Below are 23,077 nucleotides of genomic sequence, written 5' to 3'. Positions count from 1 at the left end.
GCTTAATGTAATGGCTGTAAGTAATCACTACAGCAATTATATTCTCTGGTTTTGTGCGTCACTATAGTAATATTGGAGGCTGTTAGAAAATGCAGGAAAGAAACCCATCAGGTTCATAGGTCTCAGTTTTGTCTGCAATGCCCAGCATCTGTCTGTTCTGTGTAGCTTGGTGTCCCTGCTTGAATTGTGTCAGAAAATCAGAAGTTTCACTGTGTTGTGGCTCCATGTTTGCCCAGCAGCAGTCAAGGGCTCTTGGCTGTGCTCTCCTTGGACTGGAGACAGGTTTTGATATTTCCTATGTGGGCAGATGGTAGATAAGCTGCTCTGCTGCCTCCTCCTGACCCATTCCAAGATATTGTGTGGAATTTTGAGGTTGATTTTTCTTGAGCAGCTGTGTACCCACCTTGCCTGATGCTCATGATAGCAAAGCTCCTCACAAAGCATACAGTGAGTCTGGCCAGGATGGGAGATCTTGGTGTCCTGTAAGGTCAGGCCATGCTCCCACTGTACTCTAGAAAGCATGGTAAGGAGAATTAATAGAAATGGGTGTCTTTTCATGCATGTTCTGAGAAGGAACATCCTCCATTTATTTGTGAGTAACACTCCAGTTCAGACAGGCCGGAGCTTTTGGGGAAGAGAATTTTCTGGATCACTGCAGTGAGAATAAGGGGAAAAGCATCTATTCATGTTGTAATAATCTATGAAAATGCTGTGCAGCTTCCTCTGCCCTGGAGATTCTCTCCATCATTATTTTTAAAGGAATGTAATACACATCACTGTGGAAATAGACTATATTTCCCAACGAGGAGTCACCCAGCCATACTTTACACAAAGCTTGTGTTTGAGAGCTGTGGACAACATTACTGCTCCAAAAAGGCAGTAGGTGCAGGACTTAAGCTGTCTCTCCTTTTCACAGAATCCCAGAATGGCTGGGCTTGGAAGGGGCCTCTGCAGATCATTTAGTCCAACCCACTGCTAAAGCAGGTCCGCCTAGAGCAGGTATTTTTGCCAGTGTGTGTTGCAGAGCAGGTTCAAGTCACCTGCCTAGCTACCATCAGTTCCCATTAACAGCTCTGTGAAGTAACAGTGCAGGTGGGAAAACCCAGTAGGAAGCTTAGATTCATCAACATACTAAACCTTCCCTAAATTTAATTTGTAGCAAGATCCTTCAGAATACGTATCTAATGACAGCAAGATCTGAACTGATGCAGTATAATGACAGTAACAGGAAGGACAAGTATGCAGGGAGAAGGTGGCATTGTGAACTTTGGATGAATGGGAGACCAGGCTTACTGTTGAGGCATAATTACAGATGTTTGGTTGCCATGGCTTTTAAGAAAGAATAGAATATGCATCTGAAAGTGAGTTTTGCAATGGCACTTGTAGTAGATGGTATTTGTGATTACGACTGGGGTGATCCTCTGCTAAGAGGTAGCTATGCCTTGACATGGGAACACCCTGCTGGAACGTACGTTGCTGTAAAATGAAAAAATGAGATTCTCACAAGAACGAAGGCACAACTGTCTGTGTTTGCAGTGTGCATTTGTGGGACATTCCCAGCAAAAGGAGTTTCAGTGTAGTTTCCCACTTCTCCACCTGTGTGTAGTGCAGAGCAAAACAAAAGCTACAAATCCAAGTGTGCTTCAGAGATCAGGCATGTCCCTTCTGGACACATGTGCCAGAAGCTGGGGTAGTGATCACAGAGGTCACAAAGGGACAGAGACAGAATCCTCATTGTGACAAAGCCAATATCACATGTGAATTACACTATATCTTGTACATGTATGTTAGTGTATAAATGAGACACTTAAAGGAAGGAACTGCTGGGATGGAGACAGACATGAGACAGTGTGTTCTGGAAAGTTAAAAGCTTAGCCAGCGTACCAAGGTATTTCTTAATGTAGCAGAATGAAATTCCTTTGGGTGCAGCAAATGAGACACATGAAGTGTAATGCCCTGTAAAATCACAAAGAGCCAATTTCAACAGATGGAAAAAGCAACCTTAATACAAAACCAAAAATTGATAGACTCTGCCTTTGATAATCCAAGTACCAGCTTACACTTTACAGTATCCATTACTGGCTGTGAAATGTATTTTGGTAGTTAAATGCACTTGCTAGTTTGTCACTATATAGAATTTAAAAATTTGAATTCTGTGTTCTGCTGTTTTCTTCACTATGAGAAACTAAAAAAACTCTGTGACAAATAGCTCCCAAGTCACACATGCTGTTTCATTTTCCTGTCTGCTGCACCAGTGTGGCTGTTCTTAGTGTGGAACTGAACCCCTGGGCTTGAAGCTAGTTTTAGGAGTCCCCGTGGTAGGGATGTCAGGAGGCATAAGGGGACATGTATGAGGAGCCTATGGCCAATGGCAGAGCTTTAGGCTGGCACTCTGGAACCAGGGAGCTTTTCTGCACTCTCAGAGAAGCAACATCATAATGTAAGTGGGATTTGAGTGCTCACCTTGCCTCACCACCTCTGACCGTCTTGCTATGTCCACAGAGGAGTGGGGCACCTCTCCCAGCTGTCCTGTGCTATGAGTGACTGACGTGATGTAATCCAGTGTAGAGAAACTAGGAAGTGATGAGCAGAAGGAAGAATAATCCTAATTTTGTGTAGACAGTCAAAAGTACAGTGGTGATTGTTAAGTGATGAATGAGACCTGGGATAGTAATAAATACTTACATGGAAAAGCTGGCATAGCACTGAGTCATGAGAGTGAATAACATATTAGGAGTTCTTAGAGAAGCAACAAAACACGTAACAGGACTGTGTCCTTACCTAAATTCTCAGTGTTGTGCACCTTGAATACTCTGTGCAGTGCTGTTCCCCCATTTCAGAAAGCAAAGAACTGAACTAGAAAATGTTAGCCAAGACAGACAAAGATAATAAAAGATTTGGAATGGTTTCTTTATGAGGAGAGCTCTGCCTTGGAAAAGAGACAATTAAATGGAATATATGTGTATAAAATCATGTGGAATAGGAAGGATGAGGAAGGAATGACTGTTCACTGTCTCTGTTGATGAAGGGCCTGGAGGTGGAGGGAAGGACATGAAAATACATGAGTCAAACTTGAAGAAAAAATCAAAAGGGAGGTGCTTCTTCACACTATGCATACTAAAGCTGTGGAACTCCTTGTGTCAGGATGTTGTAGGTGCTAAAAGTTTCAAAAATTAAAGCAAAAATTGTGGAATTGAAATCCACCTGTGAATATTAATCACCAAAGTCCCACCACATTCTCTCTTTGGAATTTTTCAAATTGTATGTGCATCACTGGAGATTGGGAACATGCTGCTATGTGCTTTTCTATTTCTTACATTCTTTGCTAGACATATTTCTTCTGTTGCCAGAAGCAGGATATTGAGTTGAATGGACTTCAGATTTGAAGCCATGTGGCTACATTTACATGTCTATGTTATCCTCAACTTGAGACATTCCAGGGAAGAAGCTATGTATGATGCAGATTTACACTTAAAGCCAGTATTTTTTACTGTTGCTTTATTTACCTCTAAAATTTTCCTCTGGCTCATCAGAGATAACTGCAGACCTAAGCTGTGGTGTGTTTAATTCTTGCAGTGGAAGTTGTATTGCCAGCAATTGAAGTCAGGTCTAAAGTTGGGAGACAAGTGCTGTGTTGCATGGATGTCACAGATGGGCAGGCAAGGCCCTGATCCAGTGATGTTTTGGTGATTGATTGGGGTGAAGGAAGAAAGGGGAAGAAGAGGTTCAGTCAGCATCTAGGATCCATTCAGAGTTCTCTGTGAGATGGTCAGTTGAGGCCCTGGGAATGTTTATGGAGACTCCTGTGCAGTGGACGGTGATCGAAGAACATGCATTTATATGCCTATGGAAGGGGCTAGCAGCCTGCTAGAGTGGAAAAACTGAGACAGGAGGTTGTGTATAGATGGAAATTGGTATTGGATTAAGCAGACACTCACTCCGGTCTCCGCCATTCCCACTGCTTTGCACACTTGGTTGTTTACTGTATAGCACAAAAGTCCTGTGGGTGAGTTCAGGGCTGCCTCTTGCTGCATTGTCTGTGTTACTGTCAGGAAAGGAGCCAGCTCCCCAGATTTTCCTCTGCAGGAAGCTGTCCATTTACATGCCACAGAAATAACTCCTGTGAAATTAATTAATCACAATTCACATGGTAATAATCCTTTTTTTATGGGTAAATAATGTGTATCCTCTGCTGGAGTGGGGGTTCTGCTCTTTCCAACATTTGATTATTACAAAATCTTCTTCCCATTAAATGATCAGAGTGAGACCAGAGGAAACTAACAGTAGCGGGAGTAATTAGCATCTGCCTTGTGTTTGGGGCATGGGCTTACCCCCTTAATGCTCATTCAGAAGCCCATACAGTTAAGGAGAATGCAGGTTTTCTTGGTGCTGCCAAGCAAGTGCCACAGAATTTTGGGTTGGCACCATGGTGCTGTGCAGAGGAGCCTGGCTAGGCTTTAATCACAGGGAGTTTTATTCCTGAGAAGTTCCATGCAAACAAGGCTGCTCAGCCCCTGTACCTGCCTGAGTCTGTTTCCTTTTCTCACTGCACATCTGCTGAGAGCTGCATGGGAGGGTGCCTGGGAATGCTGGGTGACAGGGCTTTGTTCAGTCTCTTCTCCTATCAGACAGGCTCAGTGCAGGTCCAGGCAGTCACAAATGTATCACTTTCCTGTGTGTGTGAGAAGTGTCATTGTCACCCAGTGCTTCTGACAGGGAAAGGTGAAGAGGCTTGCCCAAGGCTGCGCGGTATGTCTGCAGCAGAGCAGAGTCAGGGCTGCAGGTCTGCTCCTAGGAGGGACCAGCCCCACACTCTGCATGCAGGCAGGCAGGCCCTTCTGCTGAACAGTGGTTCGGGAGCCGTCCTGCCACCACAGCTCTGGAGAGGTGATATGCCAGCCTGACTAGCAGCCACATGCGTGATCACAGCATGCATAAGGAGAGGTACTCTGAAGTGAATGGTGTCTGAATGGTGTCTGTCTGGGAAGTGCTTGCTCAGGAGCACACTCTAGTTCCTGCACTCTGATTACCCTAAGCACCATTTTATTTTTCCTGGTTTATGTTTCCTTTTCCTCCCTTGACTTTGCTGCTTTTGCTTTCTTTAACATTGGATTCTCTGTTGTAATTACTGCTTTAATCTATAACGTTGCCACCTGTTTGCCTGCCCCAACTTCTGGCCAGTTTTAGGGCCAGTGCTGGTAACAAGTCAAGGTGCCTCTCAGCTGCAAGGTTCCTGTGGAAATAACTCCCTAAATAAATAACAGGCAAATTGGATAATTGGAAAAGAACTTTAAATAACCTCTGAATTTCTAGGGAACTACATCTTACATCTCTGTTAGGGACAAATGGGTTCAACATAAGTAATGATCCTCTGAAATGAAAAATAAAGTAACATTGTTCATCAGCCTCTGTGGGACTGGAATGAGAATAGACTTTGGTGATAAAAACAAAATGCAAAGATGTCCCTGGGTGATGAGAGCAAAAGAATTAAACATCGTTGGACTATAAACATAATCTCTGACATGTGCCACAGCTTGCCTCCAGATAGCTGCTTTGGATATGATTGCTCTAGCTTTTTCTTCTCGTGCCATGGGAAGAAGCTAAAGGCCCTTTACTGTGATACCATTCCTGGCAGCCCTTTGTGGCACATGCCAGACCATGACCTTCCCAGATGGAGTTGCATCTTTCAAACACAACCTTATGCTGAATTCTAGCTCTTCAATGAAACATAACTAGCTGGAGTTCTCTCAATGACTTTCTGTTTTTCCCCATACTGATGTAATGCTAAAATCCTCCTTGTTCGACTTCAGGTGATTCATTGATGTTTTTATTTTGGTTGCTATCTCCCTGTTGTTTGATACTTGCCCCTTTTCCCCTTTTGGAGCTCATGACTGGACAAGCCCCTTTTGGTTCTGGGAAACATATTCCTGTTAGTGGGTGGACCAATTGCTTTGTCTCTGGATGTTTTGCTTTCTGAGCTATAAAGTTATCTGTTGCAATAGGACGGTGCCAGTGTTTTGAGTCTGTGACTGTGATTGAGCAGCGGAGCTCACTGTGGTGTGGGTGTGATGGCATGTGCTACGGAGAAATCCCCATTTGTGTGCATAAGGATGTGAAGCAGGGAGTATGGGTTTTACTATCTTTAATCTCCATCCAGCTGTTTGCTCCACCAGGTGTATGCAGTGGGTGTTGCTGCTGCCACTAATGCAGCACCTGCTCTTTTGTCTCCCTTTGCATTTCCTGAGTGTATGTTTGTCCCAAAGAAAGGCTTATTCTCACTCCTTGAGCTTCAGCTGAAGACAAGCATGTTTAGTGCTGTAGACAAGGCCCTTCCTTTTGAGAAGCTCTTTAGCTTTTACTAGAATGAAATTCTTGGTGTGCCTGTTTATGCAAAGCAGCCCATCATTCCCTGTGCAGGCTGTGCTCAGCTCCTGAGGAGGGCAGCATGGGTTAGCTGATGCTCCTCACCTGGAATTCTGCTTTACATTCCAGCCATGTTTAAGGCAGAGCTAGTGAAACGTAAAACACCACTGAAGGAATTGGTAGTAAAACTCTTGGCTCTGTGATGAGATGCCTGGGCTGAGCAGAGTGATCCCCACTCCTATTCTTACAGGAGAAATTGCCTCTTCGTAGTGGTTGTGCTGCCTGCTGCGGAGTGACACCAGTGTCTGGTACCGGGGGACCTGCCTGCAGGCTGGTCCCACACTGCTCCCCAGGGAATAGTGCAGACACAGAAAAGCAGGTACGTGAAACCCCAGTGCCTCCCTCCCTTTGAAAGACTGACCCTGCGTATTGGAAGGACTTTGTGACTCCAGTGTTGTGGACAGGCCTCAGCTCTGTGGTATGTGTACAAAATAACAATATGAAAACACAGATCACCTATACCAAGGAACTTGCAAGGTGGTGGGATATGATGTATGTTTTTCACTAAGAGGAAGACACTGGGAGACCTAAGGAAGGGATTCCTTAGGTTGAAATCTGACTGTCTTACAGGTGATGAATGAACAGCTTTTTCCTTGAAGCAGAAACCAGGATGGTCTTAAGCACACAAGAAGCCTCTGCAAACTCATGTGGAAATACTTGTGACATGTACATTAATGCTACATGTACTGGTAAGGATTAATGTTAGCAGGAATAATGCCACTGGATATCACAATTATTAGACTATTATAATAATGAGTTTTCCAGAGAGGATGATGACAGGTGATTTATATACTGTACGGGTATTTCTTCTGTGTATCCAGATGATAAGCAACTCTGGCACTTTGCTGCAAGAATCTGGGACTGCTCCTTATAGCTGAATTTCTCAATTCTTCTGAATAGTTAGTTAGTCAAAAAGATCCCAGACTGGAAGGGAGAGAGTGCTGAGTAGACAAAAAGGGTGCTGGTGTCTCATTCTTTGCCTTCTTGGGGAGAGCTGTTGTGAACCTAGCCCTGAGATGTTTTTGGGCCTCTTTGGGAAAAAGGAGGAGAAATCTGTCTGGAGGCATGATGCAGGGACAGTTTTACAAGCACCACTCAGATGCAGTAATGTGATAAAGGTCTGACTGCTGTTCTATCACACGCTCTACCTTTCTGCTCTGTAGGAATCAGCTGCTGTTTTCTGCTCTGGTATTCAGAAGAAATAAATCCAGTGGGATATAAACTTCTGTTGCTATAGACTGTTTCACACAGTGTTTATGTGTACGGCCTTTGGCTACAGCAAGCTGTGGTCCAACAGAGCTAGTAGTCACTGCATCTGTAATTGATTGAGCAGCGAAATGAGAAACCTCAGATAGTAAGAAAAGGTAGTTGCAATTTTCCATGCATGGCATTCCATCCTTGTTCATTTTGTCTCTGACTTTGCTGTGCACTGGCTGTAGTTGTTGCTGTCTAGGATGCAGTCACTTCTCCATAGATTTTCCACCATCTCTGTAGGTTAGCAGGAGAAAAGGATATATGGTGAACTTATGCAGAGCCTATTCTGCCACTGTATTGTCAAATTGTTCAGAAGAAGTTTATATTTCTCTGCAACAGAAATCAAAGGCAGGGAAGCAACCTAGTAACTTGTTGAGGATGACAAAATGATGCATCATTTGAAGCTCTCATGGTTGATATTGAGCTCATTCATTGATTTGTTGACAGAGTGACAAGTGCTGCAATAGCTGCCCAATTTTTTTTCCTCCCCTTTCTTTTTGAGGGATACCTGCATCTTTTCTAGAGACCCATTTCAGACTTCAGAAGCTGTGTGGGTACCTACATCTCATTTGTAGATTTGTGAGTTAAAGACACAAGTTTCTACCTTTGATGCCCCCCTTGGGGAAGGTAACACAATATCACCATTATTCTCAGTTTTATATTCATTTTTAAAATTAAGTCAGATGCTTAGTAATAACAGTAATTATTTCCAATGTAAGCCTGAAAAAGTGAAAATAAATTCAGAGCATTTTCAACACTGAATTTTCATTATGGGTTCCTGTAATGCTTCCCTCTTAGTGGGTCTTGTTCTTGCTGTGTTCTTTGCACAGTGAGACTTGGGCAGCTACTAAGTGGCAAAGTGCCACAGATACTGAACAAGCCTTGTTCATCCCGCTTCCTGTAGAGGTTAAGTTTAAATAGGGAACTAAAAAGCCAAGGCTGACACTGGAAAGGTCAAAGACACAGAGATAGGGTTAATGTGTTACCAGTGTTATGCCAGAGAACGGGATATACACCATTGTTTTGGGTTTGAGTGGCCAGGTTTTAGTAGCAGGGGATGGTAACAGGGACTTCTGTGAGAAGCTGCCAGAAGTTTCCCACAAGTCCAACAGAGTCAATGCCAGCTGGCTGCAGGCCACTGGCCAAGTCTGAGCCCAGCAGTGATTGCACTAAGACTTCTGGGATAACATATTTAAGAAAGAAAAAAAAATATTACTCATAAGTAATTGCAGGCAGAGAAGAGAGGAGTGAGAGTGTACGAGAGGAACATCTCTGCAAATGCCCATGTCATTGCAGGAGTCTGAGTGCTCCAAGTGGCAGAGCAGACATTTCCTTGCAGCATGTGGTGAAAATCATGGTGAGGCAGCTGTGCCCTGCAACCTGTGGAGGTCAGTGGGGGAGCAGAAATCCACCTGCAGCCCCTGGAGGAGACCACACCAGAGCAGGTAGATGCTCAAAGAAGGCTGTGACACCATGGGAAACGTGTGCTGGAGCAAGGTCCTGTGGAGAGGGGAACCAATGTTGAAGCAGGTTTGCTGGCAGGACTTGTGACCCTGCTGGTACCCTGGCTGGAGCAGACTGTGCCTAAAGGGCTGACCCCTTGGAAAGGGACCCATGCTGGAGCAGTTCATGAAGAGCTGCAGCCCAAGAATTCACACTGAGAAGCCTGTGGAGGACTGTCTCCCTGGGAGAGACTGCCGCTGGATCAGAGGAAGGAAGCAATGGCAGAAACTAGTTAGGGTGAACTAACAGTAACCCCCATTCCCTGTATCACTGCACTGCTGAGGGAAGCAGGTGGAGAATTGGGAATAAAGTTAAGGCCAGGAAGGAGGGAATGGTGGAGTGAAGGTATTTTGGGGATTTTTTTTTTTTTTGCTTCATATTATTTTGCTCTGATTTTGATTGGTAATAAATTTCTTCAAGCCAAGTCTTTTTTGCCTGTGACATTAATGGGTGAATGACCTCTCCTTGCCCACATATAAATATACAAGCCTTTTGTTACAATTTCTGTCTCCTGTCTACTTGTGGAGGGGAGTGATCAAGCAGCTTTGGTGGGCACCTGGCCTCCAGCAGGGTCAAACCACCACAACCAAATTTAGATACATGAACATATTTTTATGGAAAATGTACCCCATTGGTGCTTCTGTTTTATTTTAAACAGCCTGAATGATGAAGGATAGCTGGCAATTGACATTAAAGTAAGATTGTTCTGTGCTTTATTGTCACCTGAATTCTTAAATATCCCAGAGGTTCTTCTGCAGATTTGCTCAGGTGACTGTGTCATCCTTACATACAGCTTTGAGGGTTTCTTGGCCAGGTCCACAATGAAGGGACTGCAGACTAGGCTTGCTTACTGATCTCCTGCATTCTGAACTTGCTGTATATAATGCTTAAGTAATATAATTTTAAAACTGTGATTAGACTTCGTAGTTGTCTCACCAATAGGCAAATGTCAGTCTGGGAAGTGGCCTGGCAGCCAGGGAGGGCTTCTGTGAGGTGGTTGTTCCCAGCAGAAGAATTATGATCTCAGGGTGTTCTGGACAGGCACTTGGGTTTGACAGGTGCTTGATATTGCTCTTTCAGAGAGATTCTGCACTTGCTTAACCTCTTTCCTAGTGCTTTCTGATCTGTATAGCTGTATTGCAGAATGAAATGCCTGGCTCAGTTCTAGATTAACTTGGTTTCTTGGATTAACTTGGCTTCACAATGCAGTTTTACAAAGGATCTCTGTTGAAGAAATAAAATGAAGTGCCCTGACGAGTGATAATGACATCTGGGAGCTCTGTGTCATCTTGCTGAAGCATATTAGGTGTTTTGTCACCAGCTAAAGATCAAGATGTTGCATTCAGTTCATTTGTTTCAGAAGTGAAATAGAAATACATGAGCTCTGCCAAGGCCCCTTTTTGTGGTGCCAGGATAGCTCCACAGTGAGTCACCCCACAGACAAGAGTGGGGCTAGTATGATTACACCAGCTGTGAATCTGGTTCCCTGCACTCACTTTTTTTGTGCTCTGCACTCTGGTAAGAAGAGCAATTTGAGCTTTTGCTAGGGTGCAAGTCAAGCTTGCTATTTTTTCTCAATGTTGAATGAAAGAAGCAGCAGTACTACCTGCAAGATGGAACTGGAAAGTTCAATAATTTTGCCACCAGAAACCTATTAAATAAACCTGATAAAGTTATTAACTGATAAAGTGATCTGTAAAGCAAGCTCTTGTCATGTCTGTCTTCTCAGCTGTGAGTTTGTCAGGCATGGACATTAGACAGTATTCATCCAGGAATAAATTACATTTGTATCTCCCTGGTTTGTGCCCTGGGATGAGATGACAGTACAGCACAGCTGGACCAGCTGTGACAATGACAATCTTTCTAGTTTGTTAGATTACTGAAAAGGAAGGGCATGTGCAGCAATTGTCTTAAAAGCAGTTGAGGAGGGGATGATGGATACTAGGAGGACTAGGGTGCCCAGTAAGGTCTCCAGGACCTGTGCAGAGCTCTGCCTTTGGAGGCAAACAAAGGAATTACTGTCTGCCAGAAAGAGGTTTTCCCTGGTCAGGACCTGGATAGAGTTCTGGTTTCACTTCTCTGCATGGATTGATGTTTTCTTCCAGATAGTCAAGTACATCCAATGTCTTTGGGGGCAATTTTGGCAGCCTGTTTGCATAGCCTGGCTCAGTTGCTGAATTTCCAGCAGCTGTCTGGGTGCCTGGGGACCCAGGGAGAAGGGGTTCTGCAGCCATCAGGGCAGGGCAGGACCATGTGAGCAGGGCAACCACATGCAATTTTGAAGAGACAGAGGCAATAAAAGCCACAGCTCTGGTCGTAATGGTAGAGTAAGGCTGGGAGGCACAATGAGGTATCCAGGCAGTGGACGGTGAGTGTCTTTGTCCAATTGCCTTGTGCCTCCAAAGCACTTCTCTTCATTAACTGCTGACACTTTCACATGTCCTCAGACCCCAATCCTTGCATCTACCCTTGCTGGCCTTTTGTTCTTATTCTCTTTTTTGGCTCATCACTCTGTGTTCTGTCTCTTGATCTTGCCATGTAAAACACTGTCCATAGGTAATAAAGTCAGTGAAATTTCTACTCAGATGTAACATGTCAGACGAACCAGTGGAGCCTGAGCAAGGCAGAGGCAGCTATAATTAGCACCTATTATGGAAGTGTGGAAAGGTGGTCTCACTGCACAACAGCACAAGGGCAGACCCTGGCTGGACATGCTGGTCCCTGTGCTCAGCTTGGCTTGTAGGAGCCACAGTTTAGTTGGTGGCACACCTCTGTCTGTAAGGATTGGCAGGGTGACAGCATTAGCTTAGTGTCAGCTGCTGTGTAACCCAGACTGTGCTGCAGGATGATCCCAAGTATCCCTGGGCACGGGCTGAGCTTAGCAGCATCAGCCTTACACCTTTCAGAAGCAAACTAATCTTGTCCTATATGCTCCAGGCAGTATAGACTATTTCCAGTGCATTCAGACCCATGTGACTATTTAGGCTGAAGACATTGGTCTATTTTCTGTCATTATTTTTTATTAAGTTTTTCCACAGTTACAGCATTATGCTAAGGCAATTAAAGGAAATACTGATTTCATTCTGATACAGAAGCTTGAAAATTTATTAACCATTAAAATTCATGTACAAAATATAATGTTTTTACTATTAGTCAGATGTTCAGAGTTGTTAATTTGACTTTCCAGAAACAGTTGCCAGTAGCATAAATGGACCATTAACTAAATACATTAATGCAGTTTGTTTCAGTGTAATTAGAGACTTGTAAGGTACATTTTAGCAAGTTGAAAGTGTTAATACAGGCACAAACATTTTCAGCCCTCATTGAAAATATTCATGACAATGTCCCAATTAACAATCTATTCAGACCCAGATTTCATAAAAAGGCAGAAGAGAGCTCTGAGGCACTTCCAGGTGTTCTGCTTAGTCAGGTCTGGAAACCATCGTTTGAATGAATATTGGTCTTCAGAGCGCCAGTGACACAGGGCACAGATAAAATTACTCAGAGGCCTAGGTGCAGGAGCTGCTGAAACATGCCATGTGCCTGAGTTCAGGGTCAAACTTCAAAAACAGATTGTCAGAATAAGTCATCTGGAGACCCCAGTTCTCAATTTCCCAGAGCTGTTCTCAGCGCAGAGGCCAGCACACGCATTTTATCACCCTTCTGCTCTCAGAACCCTTGCACTCACAGTCAGTGCCTCACTGGAGCCTGTGGAATGTCATCTTACATGCTTTCAGATGTTTACCAACAGGGAATTTCCCATCTTGGTGTGGACTGGTTGCCTTTCTTTTCTGTTAGCTGTAGACTTATAATGAGATGTTCATATTTTAAATATGGTGCAATGACATCAATAGTAATAATTATTGCATGCATCAAAGCTTTGGAGATTAGCCATGGATCATGCACCTAAATGGCATTTGGTTATAATAGCTCTGTACATGAAACATCACATTCTGAGGAAATGTTGCTCTGTTATAAAAAATACATCAGAATGATCATTCTGCTCTAAGCAAAGTACAGAACTGTAAACGTGCATGGAACAAATGCAATACATTTCATACTCATTTGAGTGTTTCAAGTGTGGGAAAAATTGATTCCACAGCTCCAATTACCAATCCACATCAAGTGAAGACTGTATTGAAAGTATGAGATTTCGCACAATATTAGGCTTAAGTTGACTCCTCCTTTTGAAAATGTATTTGTAATTAGGGCCTAGAAGAGCAAGAAGCAATATTTGGGGTTTTAATTTTTTATATGCTCCCTGGCAGAGAGAGAAGTGGCTGAGATTGCATAAAATTCTCAAACCCATGATGTTTCAAGTATCGTTTTGCTGAATCGAAATGACTCTCTTGTATATTAAAGGAACCGCACTATATTTTTCTTTGTTAGGAGAAAAGTATTCCAAGCAGAGTGAGCATGGGCTCTCTCTGCTGAGCCTAGGGGCAGCTGCTGAGATAAAAAAATGCAGAACAGTCACTAGAAAAACAGAACCTCTGAACTCAGTAACTGAAATTCCCAATTACAGACATGCTGCTGTTGTTCCTGCCTCATCACAGCTGTTTTGCTTGATCACTCCCCCAGCGCCAGTGGGATGAACAGTGTGAGGATGTGGTGCCACGTGTGCTCCCACAGCCAAATCAAAGGCCCAGCAAAGCCTGTGTCTCAGCCATGAGTCTGGAGGAAATTAAGAGACCCTCATTAAAGTTTCAGAAAAACCTAACTGGTATGAGGACAGCATTCAGAAATATTTTTGGGGCAAAACAAATATTGTTTTAACTCTGTTAATAATTTATGTGTTGCCAGCAGAGATCCTCCTAGTGTTAAGGGAATTGAAAATTAAAGGCACAGAGACACTACTTTAAGAAAACATGTTGATAAATAATTAATATGGCATAGACCTACTGGAATCTGAAGAGTGTAGGTTTTAGCTTGTCTTGTCAAACCTATACTTTCTAATACCACAGTTTCTTCCAGAATGAGAGCATGGTCATTTTTGGTTTATATCGACAAAAGCTCGAGTTGTTTTTAGGCTCAGCTGGAATAATTCATTGTCTTCTGTCAGTATCATGTGCAAAGCCCTTGTGATCCTAAGCAGAATACATCCAAAGATTGTGGCTTTCTTAAATCAAGATGGACAAAAGATTGCTGATTACTTAGAAAACAGAACAAACTATGCCTTTTTCAGGGAAGCTACTGTTTTTCAGGGTCAGACTGAATCAGAATAAAAAAACACTGGTGGAAGAAGAAACTCTGGCAACCCCTGTTTAGCAATGTAATTTATAAATAGCTGGGAGAGGTGCTTTGGGATACGTAATCCCCAGGAACAGCTACTGCTTTAGTTTGTGTATCTCTAGAGAGATGCATTTTCAGTGGTGAGGCAAATCTTGAGGACCACTCTGAAAAATCCATGGCTGTCACTTCCCCATAGCATTCTATCTGATGGCGATCTTAAGGATGAGAAATCATGCAGCTCAGCATTCCACAGAATACAGGCTCATCATTATGACCAAAGAAAGGATGGACACAGAATGTGCTAAGGGAAGTAAATATGGAATGTCTTCATTTGTCTCCAAAGCAGTTGTAGCGCAGAGCAGAACCTGCCAAGCAGCATTCTGTGACATCACTGAAGGGTTCAGCTGGTGCACAGTTCTTGACAGGAAGAGACATTGTCATTTCAAAGCAGTATACTGAGCACCATGTTAACTAACAGAACTGCTGCCACCTCTGAAGGTCTGTGTCTTGATGAAGGGCCTGTGGGCTCTTTAAACTCCCAATTTATTTCACTCCACTCCTATCTTCTAGGATTGGTATAATAAAGCAGATAGTAAGTCAGGTATAATGTCTGGCAGGCTTTCAAATTGAAGAAGCTGCACAAGAGCATCCATAGAACTATTGCTATCCTTTCATTCCTTTAAATAAAGCAAAAGTGAATGCTGCTTCTTCATTAGAAGATCTTTAGTTCAGTACTTTAATGCAAAAGATTTGTTGATATTGATGGAATTCCTAAACACCTTTTTTTTTACTACAGCAAAGTTAATAATTAAGGAGAAGAGAGAATATCTGTGAATGCTGTTGTAAAAATAATTCCTGCCTTAGTTTGAAGGAAAACTCCCATGTAAATTGAGAACATAAGGGTTACTGACTTGAAGTATAAAGGGGAGTTTTTTCCATTCTGAATAATGTAAATGCAGTAGTGAGGTGCTGGCGAGTACAGACTATGCAGACTGCAGTTTAGTGTGTTCTAGCTCATGTGGGTGCCCCTTTCGCTGTCCCTGGTGCACCGATGGCATCCATGGCACCTGTCCCACAGCCAGCTGGAGCTCGCCTTCCTGCTCGCTGTTGTGGCTGCACTCAGGCCTTTGTTGAAACTGCAGCGTAAAGCTCGTGGACTTACAGTCCTGGGAAGGTTGGGCCTGACATGCCAGAGGAAGAGCTGTGGAAAATTGCCTCTTGCCCACAGTGATTCCCCCAAAGGAGAATCCGTTGGTCTCAGTAGAGTTCCTTCCTCTGACTGTGGCTGGTGGCAGTGGGCAGAGTGGGTGTGAGTGCTGTGCAGGAGCTCCTGGGCAGCCCCAGGAGCCTTCATTGTGAGTGCCATGAAGGCCAGAGCTGGTATCCTGTAGAGAGTGGCCCCATGCAAGGCTACATCTTCCCTCAGTTGGTCTTCCTGTCCCACTGTTGCCACTGCAGCTGCTTATCCTTCTTCAACATGTCCTTGCTTGTGGCTCTCTGTCTATCCGCTGCCACAGAAGCCCTGCTGTACCCTGCCTTTCTCCCACTGTCCCTGCCCACTGCCTGCCCTAGCTGCCACTGTTACCTCTGCTGTGTCTTGCTCTCCTGATGTGGGGACACCATCTCCCAGTCCTGCTGCTGACTGCTTGGATAAGCATGCCTGTCAGACAGCCCTGTTGTTAGTTAAAGATGCTGACTCTGGGAGCTCCATGCCCATTAGGCAAAGCTGAGAATCTGCCTGATTTAACAAGGCAAGGAAACAAGCCAGTCAGTTATCTTGATCTGAAGCATATTCTAGAAGTGATTAGCTGCCTAAACTTACTCTGTAATTATCTGTGCTGAGTGGTTTCTGCACATCATTGCCCATTTTTCTGAGTGTTTTTATCTAAGTTGATAATGGAAAATGAATAAAGTCTTAGTTCCACTCTGATTTTGACACTTGTGCCAGAAAATATCTGAAGTAGAATATTTTTGTTTTCACAATAGTTAGATTAATATTTAATTTGTTGGCATACAGCAAGCTGATTAGTTTCCCTCTAATATGACTCCACTTTGTAATTACAGGAACCAGCTTCTCCTGGGGACGGGGGTGTCTGGGGTAAGAGGCTCAGAGACCATCCTGACATCACTGCAATCATGATTTCACCAGGATACTGTACTGCAAGCTTATTGTCATATGAAATCTCTACTCCTGGAAAGAGGTAGAGGTGCAAGGGATATGCTCGGTATCTTCTGAGGACAGGGAAGATCTGCCCTTGATTGCGTTTAAACTGAAGTGGGAACAAGGTGCAGCTGTGTCAAGTCTTGGGGAATGAGTGACCCTTGCCTGCTGCTGCAGGACAAGCCTTCTTTGATGATGTAGCCTACCTGATGCTGCAGGTGTAGGGGACGAGCGCTGCAGGGGGATGGTCAGAGGTATCTGAGACACAGGGCCTCCCCTTGCTGGGGATCCTCTGTTGCTTGGGGAGTGCTGCTGTTGGCTACTGGCAGTGACAAGCCATGGCAGGACCCTCAGCACCACCATGGAACCAATCTGAGAGAAAGCTCCTTGAGGCATGGGAGGCTGGCTGACTTAGGGCCTCTCTTTGGCCACAGCCATTAGCAGATGCTTCTGAAAAGCCTGTGGCAGACAAGGTGAGGAGTTCTTCAGATCATGATCAGAGTCCTTGTGGAGCAGTGTCTGTGTTCGACCACTGCTCAGAACTAGCAGGAGTGTCGCTGAAGCCTGTTGAAATCCTGAGTACATCTGGGCTCCACAGGATTCCTGGTAAAGAGCACATGTGATCCCGGGGTCACACTGGCTTTCCTCTGTCATCCTGATAGCAAATAATTTCCCTGGCACCTTGTGATGCTTATGCTATGAAAATGGGCTAATGAATATTTGGTGTGTGATGGTGATCCCTCCAGCTGGGGACAGTCCTGCCTTCCTGATTGCAGTTGTAGGCGAGTTGTCCACTTCTATTTGGCTGGATCCTCCAGGGGTGGGCAGGGGAGTCAGACTGCTCTTGGGACACAGAGGCAACAGGCAAATTTGCATCCTTTGTTCCTAGGATTACCCAATGCTTTTTTCATAAATGGGACTATCATCTGCAATTCAGTGTGTGAAAAATGTGATTGACCCTTCCCTATTTCCTCAGAGAGCAGCTATGGCTCAGAATAAAATGCTGCTTTTAGAATTAACCCATCTGTAATGGCAAGTAAGTCTGAATTCTCCTGACCAGCTATGCGTAGTAACATCTCCGTGCCATATTCATCTTGCAGTGTCAGTTTTACCCAGCTCCTAAGCACTCAGGAGTAGCAGCACTGTCAGGGTGTTGTTACTCATTCATTTTCACCCACTTGAAGTATATATTGTTGTCATAATCCGGCACTTTGCACTGGGAACAAACTCCCCATGTGGACAGGGATTAGGGCCATTTTTCAAATGCTGCAGACTGTTAATTTGTACTGTATGAAGGGAAAATGTTTTGTTAGAACTCCGTTGTGAACATTACTTCAGCAGAGCATAGTGGGCATTTGTCTCCGTTAGCCAGGGGACAAATGGGTGTTGGTGACAGGCACACTGAGCATAACCTCTGTGGTAGTGTTAAAAATGGGACCACACTCCCGGTACTAAAAGTGATTTCAGCATTTATTATAATAAGGCCTAAAGCAGGGGGGCCCGCGGGTCGAGCAGAGTTCCTGTTGAGGATGCTGCAGCTCTGGTGCTGGGTCTTTCTTTCTTGAGCAGCGATGTCCCCGATGTTTCAGGTAGAGCAGTACAAATTCACTGGGTCAGATTCCCCCTTTTTATCCTGTTTTTTATTCCTTTGGATTGGTTTCTGTTTGGATCCTTCATTTGCATGAAGGTTTAAGGCACTTGATTGGCCCATTACAGTTCTGTCCAGGCCGGCTCGTTTTGCTGGGGGAGTGGTGCACTTTACTTAGGTGTAATACGGTATGTTCAGTACCGTATTTCTTATAACTACCCTTTTAACCCCTTTTACAATAACCAAATTAACAGTACATGCTTAACAATTATCAACTATTTTACAACAATTTCTAATCTATTTTTGATACACCCAGCAGCTCTCACAAGCTGAGCTGTTTTGCTTCTACACTAGCAGCAAGTAGAATGGCTACTACTGCTGAGCCATCCTGAGCTGTGATGGGTCTTTGATCTTCCTTCACAAAAGGCAGAAAAATAAAAAAGGAAAATTAATCTCTCGGGGGAAAACAAAGCAAACCAGCAATCTCTGCTACATCTCATGGCCTGCTTAAGCACAGGTCTGGACTAGAACATTTGCTGTGACCATTTAGTGACCCATGCTTGTCCCAGATTCATCTTATTGGAAAAAGCAATTTGTCTACCCATGTGTCCTGAAGTACTGATATTTGTCAAATCTGCTGCTTTGAAAGCCCTAGATTTGAACTATTGGATATGCAGAGAGAGAAGCAAATAAAAGCTGTCTGTGATATGTGTGTTTCATCTGGGTAATATCCTGGTAAGGCTGGATTTATTACTTTTATGTCTTAAGGCCAGGCAAACCTCATGAGGTCAGTCATAAAGTAGAATGAGGCAGGAGAAGAGTTTGAAAAAGGAGATCCAGAAATCCTCTTTGCCAGTAGAAGTGTCTTAGTTTGTCACTTTCAGAGTTTCTATTTGGGCCATGCTGTCAGGTCCACCATCTGTGTGGCACTTCAGCTGCCCCTCTGTTTTGGTGCCAGGCTGCTGCCCACTGCCCCCGGCACTGCAGGGGACCCTGCTGCCTTGACTCTGGGGTGCCAGCATGGTGCCTGTGGTGCCCCTGGCTGCCGACGGTGACCACAGCACTTGCCCTTGTGCTCTGTTCTCCTTTTGGGAATATAACTTCCTTATCTGAAAACTGATTACAGTAAAAAGCACAGGCTGATACGAAGTTATCAATGACAGGAACTGTGCAAGTGTCACCAATGAACTGGGGTTAACAGTAAAAATAGACAAACACAGGCTACACAGAAGGTATTTTAAACCACAATACCTAGGGCTATTTCTAAATAAAAAAAAAAATTCTACTGAAATTGAAAAATTATGCATTTCATTGTGTTAATTCTGCCCAACTGGCAATGCCTAAAGAACTGTGACATTATCTGCTATCTCCAGGGAGTCTGGTGGGGTAAGCAGAGCAGTAGAGCTCTGGTATCCCCTTAGTGTGGCAGGGTCTTTGGGACAGTGGTTTGGGAGGGAGCCCTGCACCTCTGTGTCTGTCTGCCTGCTGGCCTTGGTGCCCTGAGCTGGCCTCAGTGCTGCTGTGCGGGGCAGACACAGGAGCCACCTGTACAATGTGCAGGTCAGCAGCTGCTGCCTGGCTGCCATCCTGTCATGTTAGTCCTTCATGTTTGAAGTAGGGGAAGAAACTGGAGCACATGAGGATCAAAAGCTTTATGGCATTAAGTGCCTTTTGTGGGGAGCTTGGAGTGAAATCACAGAAATCTTCCAGAAGATTGGTTCATTTTTAATGATCTAGGACTATAATTTGTCTGTTTAATTCAACCTGAGTGACCTAATCGCTTCCATTTGGACTTATTACCAGCAGAGCAGTCAGTCAGTTGGAAGCAGACCTAGGGCAGGGCATTTTGTCATTATTTTAAATTTTCTCTACTGACAAATCTGAAGGTCTTGAAGAGACTGAAGCCATTGTAAAGGATAGAGCATAAGAGACTAGGTCACACAGTGTGTTAAAGAATGAAAATTGATTCATTCTTTCCTCTGTTGAATAAGCAGCTGTACTTTGGTCCCTGTGATCCATGAAATAAGCTGTCAGAGAAATAGGAAATGTGCCACATTTGAACTTCACTCATTGATTCTGTTCTGATCCAAGGTGTAATATTAAAATGCAGTGTGGTTGGTGAAGAATCAGCAGCAGTGACAGCAGCTAGGTCCAGCTTACTTATCAGTTGTCTGGGCTATTTGTAATTAAATTATTCAGTGCTTTGCAATGCTGGGACTCATTTACTTAGGTCATGTGGTCAGAGCCAGCGAACAGAAGAAATTTCACAAAACCAAAATTTGTTAGTTTTAAATAAAACCAAAGGCTGCAGAAGAGGATCACAGTTCTATAATTGTATCCCCTTTAATTGGGACTAATAATTTGCAGGCAATTCAGAAAATTTTACAGTAGTCAGAATGGGTAGCAGAGAATTCTGGAATTTGGGATTATTATCTGGAGCATGTCAGGCCCATTAATGCCTGCAACTTAGATAGACCTAGCTGTGAAATTAAATGGAGGACATTCCCATTATTCCCTAAAATCGACACCTGTTTTTATTTCTTGTAACAGAACACACCTTCCTTTACACACCTATTCCTAAGTAAAACAATTAACCTTGTTATGCTGTTCTCAAGTAGTATCCAGAGGACTGCCTGCAAATATGATTTGCTGTTTTAAGTCTGTTTTATCCATGCTGAAATATTTTGCTTCATTGGTGAGTTTTTAAAAGTTTTATTAACTAAAACATGATTTTTACTGCCTTTGCTTTATTTGCCTTAAAATTGTGATTCATAAAGATGGATTTTTATAATTAAGGTAGAAATGAGAAATAACCTCCTATATATAATTTAGAAATGTCGGAATTACAGGCACTATCTAACTTCTGTTTTAAATCACAGGAACAAACTGTTCCCCATTAACAGCCCTAATTAAATCCATTTTTCTGTGAGTCTTTGGCAAATTCCATTTTAGTAAAGCTGTGTTAAACTCTCTTTTATTTCCTCTTGCTTTGCAGAATTCTCTGTTTGAGATGAATAATGGTTTGAATATGGTATGTGATGGCTCTGTAGACTCCCTCAGCTGTATAACTTGAATAAATACATTGTTCTGGAGAGATGGTATAACAACACTGCTGAAGATTTAGAAGCATTCCAACTACCAAACAGGCAGGAGCAGGACCATCCTGGCCTGCGGCGTTTATATGCGATGCAAGAATGGGCAAACATTTGTGCAGCAAAGAGGCTGTGAAAAGGTGAAGGAGGCTTGCAGAAGGGGAGGAGAGGGAGCATGCTAAAACAAGCAGCATGCTGTTCATCCTGACTCAGCACACTGGGGTCTTGCTCTCCTGAGGTCTGAGATTCCACCAGCTATGTCCTTCTGGTCTTGTCCTATGCCTTGCAGAGGAGTGAAGAGAACTTCCAGAGGTTATCCAGCTCTGCTTTTCCTCAGTACATTCTCAGCCATCACATGGAGATGTGTTTTCTGCAAGGCTTTGCATGTGGCCTGTAGCATCTGTGTGGGTTGTTGTGTTGAACTTGTCTAGACCTGTTTCTGCACATGGATCAGAATCTGGCCTGGGTCACTGCTCCTGTGCACAGACAGTTTTGTTAGGGTGATGCTCCCTGGTGACTTAACTGAGCAAGCACTGCACATACCAGAGAACCCACTTGAAACAGCTACTCCTTTTGCAGTCCCTATGCTTGAAGATTAACATCCTTTCCAAAACCTGCCTCAGTCCCAGAGCAACAGGCTCTGTTCTGTCCTCCAGCATCTCCATCACTCATTTACTGCAACAATTGGCTTCAGCCTTCGATTTCCTCTGTGGAGCATATGGGAAAGAGACAGGCTGAGTTGTGAACATTAATAACAATGAATAATAACAGCACAAGTTTCACAAGCTTTAACAATCAAATGAATCAACAATCAGGAAGGTTTCATTAATAAATACCTGCAGGAGTTAGATGACAGGGGTGCTAGTGCCAAAGGTGTGTGTATCAGTTAAAGGCACTTATCCAGTGTGATCTGAATTCTTAGTCCCTCTGTTTACCTGGTGGGTTCCATGCTCTCCTCCATGACCTGCTGCAGAGGGGAGGCTTCTGCCTGCTTGGCATGGAGGACAGGGAGGATCCGGGCACACTTACTGATCTGCCTTCAGTTCGCATCTGTTTTTTAGGCTGCTTGGTCCTCTGGTACAATCACAACAATGCTAGAATAATGCTTTAAACCCAATCATTTTTATGGGAACACACATAGTATAAAAGGTCTGACTGACTGTGCACACCTACACTGTCTGTGGCTATTACCCAATAAAGTTGTCAGAGAGAGAAGTGTCACAAGTCCTTGAACAATATCTCCTCAAGTTTAAACAGAGGGAAAAATGCCTCCCAATTAATTTCTCATAAAAATAACAAAAAGAGGATCAATACAAACTGACTGAATTAATCAGGGTTCCTTCCTACAGACAAGGAAAGAACAGGCTTTGTGGCCACAGGTGCTGGCTCTGGGGGGGCAGCCAGTGGCTGTGTACGACTTCTGCAGACCTGGTGAGAACCCTCAGCTGTTACTGACTGCTGTGCTGACAGCGTGCATTGTCTTTTCCCAGAATTTCACTTTATTTTGAAGGAGAACAAGAGCCCAGGGTTTTTCCAAGAGCAGGTAGGCCAGGGATTGCCAGACATCCCTGTTCCCTGCTTCCTGCACAATGAGAAGTGTTGGCACAATGAGAAGTAACAAATCTGGAACAGCAAGCAGAGTTTGCTGTGCAACACTGGTGTTCTCCTGTCTGTAATGGCTGTCAGCACCCTTCTCCACCCAGCAATTCTAGGCTTCCTCATTTTCACAGCAGCTTTGGCCCCAAAAGGAGCTGTAGAAAGTGCTTTAGTTTCTGTGTAGTGATTAGAAACACAGTGCTTCCTTTATGACATACTTCATTCACA

The 23,077-nt window shown here is 43.8% G+C and overlaps 1 long non-coding RNA gene across 5 annotated transcripts; it reads left to right on the top strand.

The window, feature by feature from the left end:
- The first annotated feature begins 1,800 nt into the window (after window positions 1–1,800).
- On the top strand, window positions 1,801–22,422 carry LOC128815253 (uncharacterized). Of its 5 annotated transcripts, none has more exons than XR_008439590.1 (8): window positions 1,801–1,888; window positions 6,614–6,742; window positions 6,994–7,112; window positions 16,477–16,510; window positions 17,550–17,609; window positions 18,478–18,896; window positions 20,780–20,856; window positions 21,157–22,422. It is a non-coding gene; the product is annotated as an uncharacterized LOC128815253 (long non-coding RNA). The 5 variants fall into 5 exon arrangements; XR_008439594.1 differs by having other exon boundaries at window positions 1,831–1,888; window positions 6,634–6,742; XR_008439593.1 differs by lacking the exons at window positions 17,550–17,609; window positions 18,478–18,896.
- Window positions 22,423–23,077: the final 655 nt, after the last annotated feature.

This window comes from Vidua macroura, chromosome 16, assembly GCF_024509145.1.
Source record: "Vidua macroura isolate BioBank_ID:100142 chromosome 16, ASM2450914v1, whole genome shotgun sequence".
NCBI classification, from domain to species: domain Eukaryota; kingdom Metazoa; phylum Chordata; class Aves; order Passeriformes; family Viduidae; genus Vidua; species Vidua macroura.
This window is presented reverse-complemented; position numbering and strand designations above follow the sequence as displayed.